Source organism: Saccopteryx bilineata, chromosome X (assembly GCF_036850765.1).
Source record: "Saccopteryx bilineata isolate mSacBil1 chromosome X, mSacBil1_pri_phased_curated, whole genome shotgun sequence".
Lineage (NCBI taxonomy): Eukaryota > Metazoa > Chordata > Mammalia > Chiroptera > Emballonuridae > Saccopteryx > Saccopteryx bilineata.
Genome location: NC_089502.1, coordinates 34,062,300 through 34,068,031, shown reverse-complemented (window position 1 = coordinate 34,068,031; position 5,732 = coordinate 34,062,300). Strand labels below are relative to the sequence as shown.

Below are 5,732 nucleotides of genomic sequence, written 5' to 3'. Positions count from 1 at the left end.
GAGAGTGTGCCCAGAACTTAGGTAGGATACAGTAGGCCAAGTATGCTAAGTGTACAATAGAATTTCTAATTCTACACCTAAGACAAGGAAATATCACTAAAAAATAAAAATATGTATGTAGGACTTATGTACGCTAGCTTTGTCAAGCTGTTTGCTATAGTTTTCAAGATTATAATCTTACTCTAACTCTGAAAAGTGATGTAATCTGATAGCAATGTATTAGTTCAAATAAAGGCATTTACATAATAATTTGTCTCGTAATGCTTCTGTTCCTTAGTAAAATGCCAATAGTATTTGCTTGTTCTTTTTCTCAAATATTTTGACTCTTTTTGCAGTGTACTGTGTAAAATAATGATTATTAAATTTAAGCTTTTGAAGCTGAATTACAGGAACTGAATTAAGGATAATACAAATGAAGAAAGATGGTTTTCTTCAGCTTACAAAATATTTGTTATTCTCTTTCTCCCTTTTTCTTTATTTCCCATCTCACTCAATCTTTTTTTTTTGAGGGGGGAGAGAGAGAGAGGAAAAAAAAGCATCAACTCATTGTTCGACTTCGGTGTGCACTCATTGATTGGTTCTCATATGTGCTTTGACCAGGGCTCAAACTGGTGTCCTTGGGGTTGAGCCAGTGACCCTGGGATCATAACAGCAACCTCGATGCTTCAGGACGACATACCATCCACTTGCACCACCAGCCAGGGCTCACTCAGTCTTTTCAATGTTCAATGATATTCAGAAGACCAAAACAATGGGGATCGGAACAACCCAGAAAAAAAGATGGTTTATAGCAGGTTTTCTCATCTTCATTATTATTGAATTTTGAGCTGGATAACTTTTTTGTTGTAGGGAGAATGGGCTATTCTCTGCATTGCAGGAGGGTTAGCTGTATTCCTGACCCCTACCCACTAGACGTCAGTAGCACACTCCAGAGTGTAAATCAAGTATATCATCAGACATGACCAAATGCCCCATGGAGGGCAGAAGCATCTTAGTTGACAACCAGTGGTTTAAAGTACCATTTTAAGGCTTTGTGTGAATGAGTAATATGAAATACAGTCCTCTGAGGAACTGCATGGTGATGTTATAAAATATTTTGTATTTATAGTCTAAGTAAAAAAGACTTTTTAAGTATGATACAAACCCCAAAGAGATAAAAATAAAAGAATGGTAAATATGGCAACTCTGCTTTTACAAAAACATATAAATAAATACAATAAATAAAATGTAGATGACCAAGACAAAAAGTTTAGTCCCATTGCCTTAACCTATTTGGGTTTCTATAACAAGATATCATAGACTTGGTAGCTTATAAACAAAATTTACTTCTCACTGTTGTGCAGTGTAAGGTCAAGGTGTTGGCAGATTTCAATGGTGTTGGCAGCTTCAATGTCTAGTGAGGGTCTAGTTCTGATTCATAAATGACTGTATTCTAGCTGAGTAACCGAACATGGCATAATGGTCATGGGAACTCTGGGGTCTCCTCATTCATGAGGGATCCACCCTCATGACCTAATCACCTCCTAAAGGCCCCACCTGCAGATACCGTCATGTGGGAGATTAGATTTCAACATGGGAATTTTGTGGGAGGTAGAAATATTTGGTCTATAACAGTGTTTTTCAACTGATGATGCAATGATTATAGACTCTATAATCTTCATACAACATCAGGGTGGTTAACTTTTTTGCAGACCAGCACAAAATTTCTGGCAGACCAGCTATTACAAACCAAAGGTTTATAATAACCATATAATGCATTAATTGTCTTAATATAAAAACAGTTTATGAATAAATAAAAAGACAAGTCTTCTGCAAACATACACATAGCAGGGTAAAAACTGATGAGGTAAGGATAATCACATTTTATGACCTATCTTCTACCTTGTATCGTCTATGCTTATCCATATCTGTCTCAAAATACAAAGGTTCTCTATAACTAACCATGGCCCTAATTCCTTTTTTAAATTTTTAATTAAATATAGCGGGGTGACATTGATTGATAAAATGATACAGGATTCAAGTATACGGTTCTATAATATATCATCTGTATATTGGATTGTGTGTTTACCACCTAAAGTCAAATGTTATTCTGTCACCATATATTTGACCCCCTTTACCCTTGACTGCTTCTCCCCCACCCCCTTTTCCTCTGGTAACCACCACACTATTGTCTGTGTCTATGAGTTTTTGTTTCTTATTTGTTCATTTTCTTTTTTTTTTCTTTTTTTGTATTTTTCTGAAGCTGGAAACGAGGAGAGAGAGTCAGACAGACTCCCGCATGCGCCTGACCGGGATCCACCCGGCATGCCCACCAGGGGCGACGCTCTGCCCACCAGGGGGCGATGCTCTGCCCCTCTGGGGTGTCGCTCTGTCGGGACCAGAGCCACTCTAGCGCCTGGGGCAGAGGCCAAGGAGCCATCCCCAGCGCTGGGGCCATCTTTGCTCCAATGGAGCCTTGGCTGCGGGAGGGGAAGAGAGAGACAGAGGAAGGGGGGGGTGGAGAAGCAAATGGGCGCTTCTATGTGCCCTGGCCGGGAATCGAACCCGGGTCCCCCGCATGCCAGGCCGACGCTCTACCGCTGAGCCAACCGGCCAGGGCCATTTGTTCATTTTCTGATTTTAGCCTAATGCTTTTGAAGCAAGATAGAAAAGGTTTATTGCAGTGGTCCCCAACCTTTTTTGGACCATGGACTGGTTTATTGTCAGAAAATATTTTCACGGACCGGCCTTTAGGGTGAGACGGATAAATGCACAAAATAAAATTGTGCGACCGGCATAAAAACTGTGGTATTTTTAAATATAATTGTCAAACTTACGAGACAAGTGTCAAGAGTCAGTCTTAGACGGATGTAACAGAGGGAATCTGGTCATTTTTTAAAAATAAAACATCGTTCAGACTTAAATATAAATAAAATTGAAATAATGTAAGTTATTTATTCTTTCTCTGTGGACTGGTACCAAATGGTCCATGGACCGGTACCAGTCCGCAGCCCGGGGGTTGGGGACCACTGGTTCATTACATCTTGCCCTTTCTTCCAAAAAGAAGCTGATGATTCCCTGTACCTTAAGTGTTTGTATAAAGGGTAGTTAAGCATTTGTAGAAAGCAGTGGGCCTGAACACACCATTTCACTCTTCCTCCAAATAATAGACTAAACTTATTAATATATTAAAAAGTCTAGCATAGCTATAAAAGAGAAAGTTCCATTATAAAAATGGACAAAAGAAATGAATATCCAATGCAAAAAAAAGTATAATTAACCAGTAAACATAAATTTGGGATGATGATTTTCAAAAGTAATGAAGGGTTATGGATTGAAATCAAGCAAGAACTTCCTTTTAGTCAACTTTTAGAGCAGTTTTAGGTTCACAGCAAAATTGACATATAGAGATTCCCATATACCTCTTATCCCCACCTATGCATAGCCTCCCTCACTGGCAACATCTGGTTCCAGCGTGGTACACTTGTTAAAACTGATGATCTTGTATCGATACATCATTATTGCCCAAAGTCTATAATTTATATTAGGGTTTATACTTGTACATTTTATGAGGTTTGACAAATGTATCCATCAGAGAGAATAATCTCACTGCTTTGAAAGTCCTCTGTGCTTAGCCTAATAATCCCTCCCCTAGCCTCTTGCACCTGGGAAACACTGATCTTGCTTTAGCTGAGCCACTGACCCCTTTCCAGAGACCTTGCGATCATGTCAAAAAATCCCACGCTCTAGCCATGACCTCCGCGTCCCAGGTTGACGCTCTTATCTACTGCATCACCACTGGTCAGGTGAAAAGACTGATCTTTTTACAGTCAGCATGGTTTTGCCTTTCCCAGATAATCCTGGAACATATTTGAAAGTTGCTAACAGAGCAACTCTTAAAAGTTCTCATCACAAAAAAAAGAAACGTGTAACTATGATGACAGATGTTAACTTATTGTGGTGATCATATTATAACATATGCAAATGCTGAATCACAGAGTACATCTGAAACTAATATAATGTTATATGTCAATTATCCCTCAATTTTAAAGAACGGGAGGGGTACTCTTCCTTCTCCTCCTCCCTCTCCAAACGAGTTCTGTCTCTCACCTTAGATCCAAAGTCCCTTCTTTTGCCTCTGTAACTTGTTTTGTAATCCTTTTTATTCTACCTCTGTGACTTTCTAAATAAATTTTCGCTTATTGATTGATTGATTGATTTAGAGGTGGAGGAGAGAGAGGGAGCAAGAAGCATTTGTATGTGCCTTGACCAGGCAAGCCCAGTGTTTCAAACCAGCGACCTCAGCATTCTAGGTCGACTCTCTATGAACTGTGCCACCACAGGTCAGGCATAAATTTTCTCTTATTAAAAAAAAGAAGAAGGTAGAAGGTAAAAAACAGTAAACAGTGAAAAATGTGATTTTAAAAACCCAGGAAATTTCGGAGAAGCCTGGGTCCGTGAGCTTTGCGGACGTGGCCGTGTACTTCTCCCCCGACGAGTGGGGGTGTCTGAGGCCCGCGCAGAGGGCCCTGTACCGGGACGTGATGCGGGAGACCTACGGCCACCTGGGCGCGCTCGGAGATGCCCCCAATAAGAAGGAAGAGGAACCCGAAGAAGTACCAGGAGCCAAGGGACCCAGAAAACCTCCTGGGAAGGCTCGGCCTGGGGAACTGGTTAAATACAACCCTGACTCGGCCATCAGCAAGGCCTCAGCCAGAGCACAGCCCCCGACGAACGCTGCCTGGGACTAGAGCACAGGTGCGCAGCCCCTGGTCCCGGTGCCCACCGTGGGCTCTCAGGCCGGCCAGCGGCGCCACGTGTGCGTGGACTGTGGTCGCCGCTTCACCTACCCCTCGCTGCTGGTCAGCCACCGGCGCATGCACTCAGGAGAGCGGCCCTTCCCCTGCCCTGAGTGTGGCATGCGCTTCAAGAGGAAGTTTGCAGTGGAAGCGCACCAGTGGATCCACCGCTCCTGCTCTGGGGGCCGGCGGGGCAGGAGGCCTGGAATCCGGGCTGTGCCTTGAGCCCCGGTGCGGGGTGACCGCGACCCGCCCGTGCTGTTCCGGCACTACCTGGACATCTTTGAGGAGTGCGGGTGAGTGGCTCCCATGTGTGGGGCCGAGCCTGACCTCGGCGATAAGGACTGACTGGCCCTGCGGGAGGCTCCTAACTCACGGACTTGGGGACCCAAATTCACCCCTTGGGCTTCCCTCGAGGATCCCTCCAGTTTTCAAACATGTAAAAAGGAAAGTGCCTGTAAAGATTCAAATAGATGAACCTTGACACCCCTCTCCCCAGTCTTTCTAAAAAAATGAGGATAGTGAGAGGCTAGACTTTTCTCAATGTTATTTCAGTAGCAGGTGCAACCAAGATCTTTTCCACTGTCTCAAAAAACCCTCCCTTGCTGCTTACCTACTTGAGAGGTAAATGCGGAGAGGACTAAGGCCCGGGGAAGGGGCCTAGGTGGAGGGCACGGGCAAGCCCGGGCTGGCGGACTGCAGCAGGAAGCCCAGGAAGTGGAGTAGGTGAACAGAGCATAGAAGCCCCAGCACAGAGCTAGTGTCTGCCTACACAGGGTACCGCTGGGAAGCCCCGCGTCCTCCCAGCCTAACTCCCTCGTCTATACTGTGGGGATTCCTAATACCTACCTCAAAAGAAAGGGTTACTGTGAAGACTGAACTTTAACAAAATAGTATGTACGACTTAGTAAATGTGCAATAAACGTGTGTTGAAAGAGTGAAAAAAAAAAAAAA

The 5,732-nt window shown here is 43.5% G+C and overlaps 1 pseudogene; it reads left to right on the top strand.

Moving 5' to 3' along the window:
* Nucleotides 1-3,731: 3,731 nt before the first annotated feature.
* Nucleotides 3,732-5,443, top strand: LOC136317621 (zinc finger protein 688 pseudogene; annotated as a pseudogene).
* Nucleotides 5,444-5,732: the final 289 nt, after the last annotated feature.